The 7,989-nt window shown below is 48.9% G+C and overlaps 1 protein-coding gene across 1 annotated transcript in view; it reads left to right on the top strand.

The window, feature by feature from the left end:
* Positions 1-346: 346 nt before the first annotated feature.
* FAM135B (family with sequence similarity 135 member B) overlaps positions 347-7,989 on the top strand; it is a 360,972-nt gene continuing 353,329 nt past the window's right edge. Inside the window, exon 1 of the mRNA XM_017852949.1 lies at positions 347-956. The gene's annotated coding sequence lies outside the window, so the exon portion shown is untranslated. The remainder of the gene's footprint in view (positions 957-7,989) is intronic.

Here is a 7,989-nt window from a genome sequence, read left to right as displayed (position 1 = left end):
TCGCATTGGAGGTATGGGTTGCTCAGCGCTTTTACCCTTTCTCAGGCATCTACTTGTTGCCTAGGCTTCCCTTCCAAGTTCAACAGCCCCCTCCCGGCCAGTTCGCCGCCGCGCCCCACCCCCGGGGGTCTGCAGGGACCCTTTTCCTGCCCCAGGCCTGGGGTCTTGGCTCGGGAGGGCAGCCCCCGCCGTGGGGACTGAGCATGCTCGCGCCGGTCGGGCTGGGAGGGCCGCACGCGGGGCCGCAGCCTGCGCCCTGGGCACCCGGGCGGCCGGGCGGGCGGGGTTTGGCCGCTGGGCAGCCCGCCCCGGGCTCCCATCAGGGCCTCGCGGCAGAGAGGGACCGAGGTGGGAGCGCGTGAGCCGCGCTGCCAGCCAGTCGCGCAGCGTCTACCCCCGCGGTGCGCAGCGGCTGCGGAGCGGAGCCAGCGGGAGCAGCAGGGCGGGCTCTCCCGGCCGCGAGGGCGCGCGGCGCGGCGCGGAGGTCTGGCCGCGTCCAGGCGGAGGAAGTAGAGGAGCCAGGGCGCCGGAGGTGAGCGCAGCCCGGAGGCGCCAGCCCAGCGGCGCGGGCGCAGCTGCCTGGTCCTTGCTCCCTTGCGGCGCTGGCGGCTGCGTTCCCCCGACCGCACTGACAGCCTAGCGTCCTGGCGCCCGCTCACTGGGGCTGCCCGGAGGCCGCGGCCGGGCAGCTGTTGCACCGAGAGGGGGCAGCTGCGGAGTTCCATAACCATAGCAACCGCATCAGCACCGGCGGCGGCGGGCGAGGGCAGCATCCGCTCGCTCCTCCTCCAGGCAGCCTCGCCGCGGGGACCCGACACCAGCTCGCAGGTGCCGCGGACTTCCCAGTCCGCCCGCCGCCGCAAGTGTTGGCTGCCAGAGACGGCGAAAGAGGAGAAAGAGGGACCCAGGAGCGCGGCCCCCGCGGGAGAGAGAGGGGAGCCCTGCAGTGGAGACAGGTGGGTGAGAGCGCTCTGGGGTCGGCAGCTGCAAAACTCTCTCGTCGGTGGCAGTGACGCTTCTGCAAGCGTGGTTGCCAGTTGGATGGCTTTCTGTCACGGAACAGCGATTCCGCCGCAAAATGTGGTTTATCTCCCTCGATTTTCCCCAGTCTCTCTGCCCTCCAGGTTTGCTGCACAGCTGGGCAGGTCTTGAGGGAATAAGAAGGGCCGGGGCTGTGAGAGACGCGGAGAGGCTGGGTTAATGAGGGGGTCCCCCCAGGAGTTCCAGATGGAGGCTGAGGGGGCGCATGCAGACCTTGGCCATTGGGGTCCTTGGAGCCAGGGAACCCGGGGGCCAGGCTCAGGAGAAGACCGCACTGGGATGGAGGGGACAGTGGCAGCGATTCTCTGTGATCCGGGCGAATGCACAGACCCATTCTTCCTGTGGCTTGGCTGGGGACAGGGGTGTGTGGGGACACTGCAGCTCAGCTATGACATGGAAAGGGACCAGCTCTTGATCTTTAGAGCCACCTTCAAACCCAATCACTGGAGGGGATGTTTAGACAAGGCAAGTAGTAACTGTTATTATTTTGGGACACAGGAGTATCATGTTATTGTCGTTGACTATTAGGGATAGGAGGGGAATAGAAATAAAATTTTGAGCTAGCAGACAAGACCGTGCCCTCCCCTTCTCCCCGCCTCATTTCTAGCTCCCCACCCCACTTTGCCAGCAAAACAAGAACCACATCGCGCATAGTGACAAGCCTTGCTGCTTGGCCACTGACAAACTATCTCACTTTCAGACAGCTGGAGACACCTGCTTCAGGTGTCCATTTGAACCAGGGGGCATTGTTTTCCATCAGGTTATGATGCTCTTGATGTTAAGTGATGTGTCAAAGCCGAGAGGCACCTGGGCTGTCCACACAGTGTGATAGACTGTTAACTACATCTGCAGGCTGGAGAGAGGGCCAGAGCTTGGGTAGTGATTCCCAACTCAGATCAGCTGGGACCAGGGCCCCGGAAGAAGGAAGATAGCATGTGAATAATTAGGGTCTGAAAGTTCGTGCATGTGGGTAAGTAGGTCTCTGAGTAATAACCAGGATAGGCAGCCATTGACTTTGAAAAGGCTCTTCCTTTATATCGTGGCCTCGGGGGACAGTCTAAGTCCCAGTTAAATGGCTATGTTCTTTAATTGGGCTTTTAATTTATGGTGTCATTATGTTACCCAAGGGGATGTGATTCGGCCAATGTCTCATCTGGAGATTTATGTCATAATATGGATGATATTATCAGAGCTTAGGCAGATGGTTACGTGTAGAGGAAAGTGGACCAGATTCAAGTCCATGTCGAAAACATGGATTTGAACTCTGATCTCCTCATGCACCTGCTGTGTGACCTTGAGTTGTTCCACCTCACTGAGGCCTCTTTCTCTCATCTGGAGAATGGGGCTACTAACAAGGCTTGCAGTTTATCAGGCTCAATTACAATCCAGTGGGATGTGGAGAGGATGTTTGGGAAGGGCTTTTTAAAACCTAATGTCTTGTGCAAGTAAAAGGGATTATTGTTTTCTAAAGAAACTCTCTTCCTCAGATTGGCAAATCATTAAACATCCATCAGCTATGAAAAGAGAGTGGAAATATTAGTCAGTGACTCACAGTGGAAACACTGTAGTCTGGTCCAAGATTCACTCAGGGCAACATAAAGAGGGCTTCTCAGGGGAAAATGCTGCATGCCATCCTCCTTGCCTACAAGTGCTGAAGGTCAAGTGCTTTACCATCAAATGCAGCACTCATCTAGTTTGAAACAGTGAGGTCTGCTCACCACAGGGGTGGATTAATTTTTTTTACAGTGTAAACAGAGATTTACACAGAGTAGGGACTCATTTAACTGTTCACCTCGGGTTGTGGGTTTCTTGTGGGCAGGATTACTTTCATCCAACTCTGCTCTGTAATGTCAGGTGTTTACTAAATGTTTGCTCAATTTGACTGAAATAGACTGAATGTTTACAGCTTGATTTTATTGCTGAAGGAATTATAATTTCTGGAAGGAACCAGGACTATCTTATACTCTTCTCTGCTCTTTTATGCCCCTGATTTTGCTCATAGTGGTCTCCCTGCCTAGAATAACCATTTCTCACTTCTTTCTTCCCTTAACAACCCGGTTCAAATGCCCCTTCCTATAGGAAGCCTTCCCAGATTCTCTCATGTGCTCCCACAACACTCTGGACCTGCTTTGTGATGGACTGTGCTGTGTCATCGTTTGCACACATACCTGTCCTTTCTGTTGATTTCATGCTTCCCGATGACTGGTGCCTCTCCCTATCTGACTTTGGTTGTGGCTGCAGCACCTGGTGCAGCCATGGCCATGATGAATGGTTGTTGAATGAGTGAACAAGCCTTACTTCCAACATGACCACCTATGCAGACGTAGGCTGCAGAAAGGCCGTTCCTGGCTGCTTTCGCCATCTCGGTCTGTGTGGCAAGCCTGAAGGATGCTCCATGGCTTGTTGTGTATTATTTAGGGTCAACCACTGAGGCAGAGTGAAGGAGAACAGAAGCACATATTTTGCTTTAAAATGCTCATTTTTTTTTTCAAGTGGGCACTTTAGGATAACTGAAATCTGGTGTTGAATGGCCTTCATGTAACATTTGCTGAAAACATCTGATGGAATATTTTAAACTTGAAATATCTTTCTCTCACTTCAATTTCTTTCCTTGATTTCAGCTCCAGTATAGTAAAAAAGCACAAGCATTGGGATTTCAGCTCCAGTATAGTAAAAAAGCACAAGCATTGGATTAAGATAGCTTAGATTTAATCTCAGTTCTCAGGGTACCTGGAACTAGGGCACTTGATTGTCTTGTGCCTCAGTTTCCTCATTCCTAAAGTGTGGATGTGAATACCCTTCTCACAGGGATGTCGAGTGCTTGCAGCAGATTAATACTGAGCCATAAAAGTAGTTCATAAACTGTAAAATATTAATACCATAAGTAAGTTCATTCTTTTCCTTACTTTTTGTCCTAGAAAATGAGCAAAATCCTTGTCTAATTTCACAGCATCACATGGGCTTCAAATGCTAGCTCCTTCACTCATTAGCTCTGTGTGACCTTCAGTAAATCATTTTGCTCCCCCAGCCATCTGCCTTACCTGTGTAGCATTGCAATGATAGCCACCTTTCAAGATAGGTAGGAAAATTCACAGAAAGAAAATTGCCATGCCGGGAACTCAATATGTAATATCTGTAATTTGCAAATGATTGATGTAATTGCCAATAATAGAGGGTTCCAGAATTGTTTGAAATGCCCCAAATGAGTCTCCTCCCTCTATTTCACCTACATTTCTGCAAGAGAGGAAGAACTAAGAAGATGGCCATGGTTCCAATCACCCAGAACCTCTTTTGGTTAGACATGAGAGACACCAGGAGGGAGCAGAATGACCTAAAGATTTAGATTCAGGGACCAGGTCCTCACTTCAGATCTGACACTAACTATTTGCAGGACTATTGATCTGGTCAGCTTACCTTTCTTGACTCAGTGTTTTCATCTGTAAAAAACCTGGGTGATGTCAATGGCTTTCTCTAGCTCTATTTCAGTGCTCGTATGTACTAATCTGTGTTTCCCCTTACCAAATTCACATCTATAGCCCTCAGACCATTTTGTGGTTGTTGTTATTGTTGGGACTCACAGCTTATCCAAAACTGTACATTTCAATGCATTATATACCCATAGCCCTACCACCAAATTTTTCTTCTTTTTGCATTTTCCTTAGTTTAGAAACTTAAGACTGGGTGCGGTGGCTCATGCTTGTAATCCCAGCACTTTGGGAGGCTGAGGCAGATGGATCACAAGGTCAGGAGTTCAAGACCAGCCTGTCCAATATGATGAAACCCCATCTCTACTAAAAAATACAAAAATTAGCCAAGCATGGTGGCACACGTCTGTAATCCCAGCTACCTGGGAGGCTGAGGCAGGAGAATTGCTTGAACCCAGGAGGCAGAGGTTGCAGTGAGCGAAGATCACACTACTGCACTACAACCTGGGCAACAGAGTGAGACTCCAACTCAAAAAAAAAAAAAAAAAAAAAAGAAAAGGAAAAGAAAGAAAGTTAAAGTGCCCAAGATGACCCAGGGACTTAGGGAGTTGTTCAGTACTCCTTGTCCCAGTCCAATTCTTATCCTACTCTAGGCAGGAGGTTCTGCTGCTCAGTCCAGTCTGGAAGATCTCATTAATTTCAAATGCAAGAAATTGTGTGTGTGAAGTCTGATCTTATGTGAGAGATGTGGCAGAGGTTCACGGACATCGCTAATATCTGCTGAGCTACCCAGACAATGGGTGCTCAAACACGTCAAATGTTTCTGCTCAAACATGAATCATTTCTAGGTGGCTGCACACCCATCTCAGGAGTGACTCGTGAGGGAGATCTTAGCATCACAAAGGAAAGTGGCACTGTAAGCCTGGGATCTGTGGCCCTCCCTCCGCCTCTGGTGTGGATGGAGTGGTGCTGTGATGTGCCTGGTATAGGACATTTGCATAAGTAGCCTGCCCTGTGTCACTCATCATGCCAGACTGAGAATCAACTGTGGACAACACAAGGTCCTTGCCTTTCAAGAGCTAAATATGTAGTTGGGGGATCAGGCATGGAAATGGGCAAGAACAAACCAGGCAATGTAGGGGGTCTGCAGGAGCAAAGAGAAGGAGCATACGGTATATTTCCTAGGTGGTGGCCGTCAAGGATGCCTTCTCAGAGAAGAGAGAGTCTAAGCTGAGTCGAAGGAATCTCCACATGCAGACGTGAGGGAAGGGCAATCAGAAAGGGAGAGCAACATGCAGAGACTTGGAGACAAGAAGTAGCAAGGAAGAGAAAGGAACGGCAGGGCTGGAACAAGAGGCCAAGGGGTGAGGTGGTGTCCATTGAGGCTTGAGAGACAGTAGGGTTACATGTGTGAGAGTTTTGCAAGCCAGTCTTTTCCTCTAATGGAAGGCCATAGGAAGTCACAGAAAAGTCTAGACCTGGGCAGGATGCTCTCCCCAGCTGTGATAGAGGCCAGGTTAGCGAGATCCAACAAAGATTTTATGGCCTCTTAGGAGGCTCTGCAGAGGTGCTTAACTTCATGTAATGAGAGGTGAGAGAAAGAGAAGGACAGAGAAGAAATAGTGTGAGAAGGAATAGTAGAGAGGAACAGAAGGAGGGTATCAGAGAAATGAACAGATTGCATCCTATCTCACAAAAATATCAGTGAGACATTCTAGGGACCTTTGATCATTGATAGGTCAAGAGGAAGGAGGGGTCATGGTTGATACTCAGGCTTTCTATCCATCCTCCCACCATGAGAGAAGAAGCCAAGGACTAATAAACCAGGCTGTGAATTGACATCCTGCCTTTATTCTGCTTCCCAGTGTCTACCCTGCACAAGGCAGCCAGAGAGATCTTTATAAAACTGAAATCAGATTAAACTCTTTGCTCAAAGCCCTTTAGTGGTTTTCTAACTCAGAGTAAAATCTGAAGCATTTCCCATGACCTGCAACCTACATGACTTTCAGCCCCTGTTCCAACCCTGCTCACCACCTGGTGACCTGGTCTCCTCCACAGCCACTCATCTCTACCCACCCTGGCCTCCTGGCTGATCTTCAGCAGCACATGCTACTCCTTCCTCCTGGGACATTCTTCTCCCTGGTAACCACCGGCTGTCCCTACTTTATTCTGGCTGCAACTCAAATGTCACCTTAGCATATCATTAACCCACCCTCACCACCTACTTCTACAATGACAGTCCCTTATTTTGATATTTCTTTCTTTATAGTACTCATCAATATATTACATAGTTCACTGTTGAACTCCCACTGGTAGAACAAATCCTCTCATATAATATGCACTCAGTAAATGTTTGCTGAATGAATGAATGAATGAACATAGGACTGCCTCGGTGCCAGAGTAGATGCTGGTCCCAGCATTGACTGGGAATGAGAAAATGAGGAAACGATTGAGGGAGAAACAATGACATGTTCCAAATTGTGGGTTAGAATTAAATGATGATTTCCTACATAGCTCCAATATTCCAAGCATAACTAGGCAGTTGGATAGCAAGACTACCAAGATCAAATTTCTTTTGAAACATTTCTTGAGACACGGAAAACCATAGATTTATTGTTAGAGGAGTCTCCAGCTAGACACTGGAGGGTGTGGGTCTGGTTAAGTTCTGTTGTTCACTTTCTCTGTCACTTTAGACATATTCTTTCTACCCCATTCTTTAAAGTCTTGCCCTATATTTAATTGATGATATAGCTTTTGTTGTTGGGCTTTGTGATATAGGAAATATTTTTCTTTTCTTTCCTTTCTTTCTTTTTTTTTTTTTAGACAGAGTTTTGCTCTTGTTACCCAGGCTGGGAGTACAGTGGCACAATCTCAGCTCACTGCAACCTCCACCTCCCGGGTTGAAGTGATTCTCCTGCCTCAGCCTCCCAAGTAGCTGGGATTACAGGCATGTGCCACCATGCCCAGCTAATTTTGTATTTTTAGTAGCGACAGAGTTTCACACATTGGTCAGGCTGGTCTTGAACTCTTGACCTCAAGTGATCCACCCACTGCGGCCCCCCAAATTGCTGGGATTACAGGCATGATCCACCATGCCTGGCCTATTTTTCTTTCTCTTCTAGAGTTTTGTCTCTAATTTCATTATATTTAGCAGACGTTGAAGTGACGTCATATTCTCTAAGTCTTCAGTTACTTAGAATAACTGTAACTTACAGTCTTTAGTCTTCAGTTATTGGAGGGAAGATGGGCAAGGAGATTGAAGAGGTGAGCGTCATCCCAGGTAGCTGGAGGGAGGTAGTGGTGGGATGAACTCTTTGCATATGGATAATCTAGAGGCAGAGTGGTATAGGCTCCCTTTGTGAGAGTGTCTTCCTGGTGCAGCTCTTTCGGTAGGAAGTTCCCGTGGTGGAAGTTTTCTTGCTCGGATGGCAGATAAGGCCCTTATCCACCCATCTGTCTGTCTGAGCATGGCTCACTCTGCTCTCCCAACCAGGCACACCCTCTTCCATGTCTCCAGGGCTGG

The sequence above is a fragment of the Rhinopithecus bieti genome, unplaced genomic scaffold, assembly GCF_001698545.2.
Source record: "Rhinopithecus bieti isolate Rb0 unplaced genomic scaffold, ASM169854v2 scaffold_34489, whole genome shotgun sequence".
NCBI classification, from domain to species: Eukaryota; Metazoa; Chordata; class Mammalia; order Primates; family Cercopithecidae; genus Rhinopithecus; species Rhinopithecus bieti.
The sequence above is the reverse complement of the archived record's forward strand: the minus strand, read 5'-3'. Positions and strand labels throughout refer to the sequence as shown.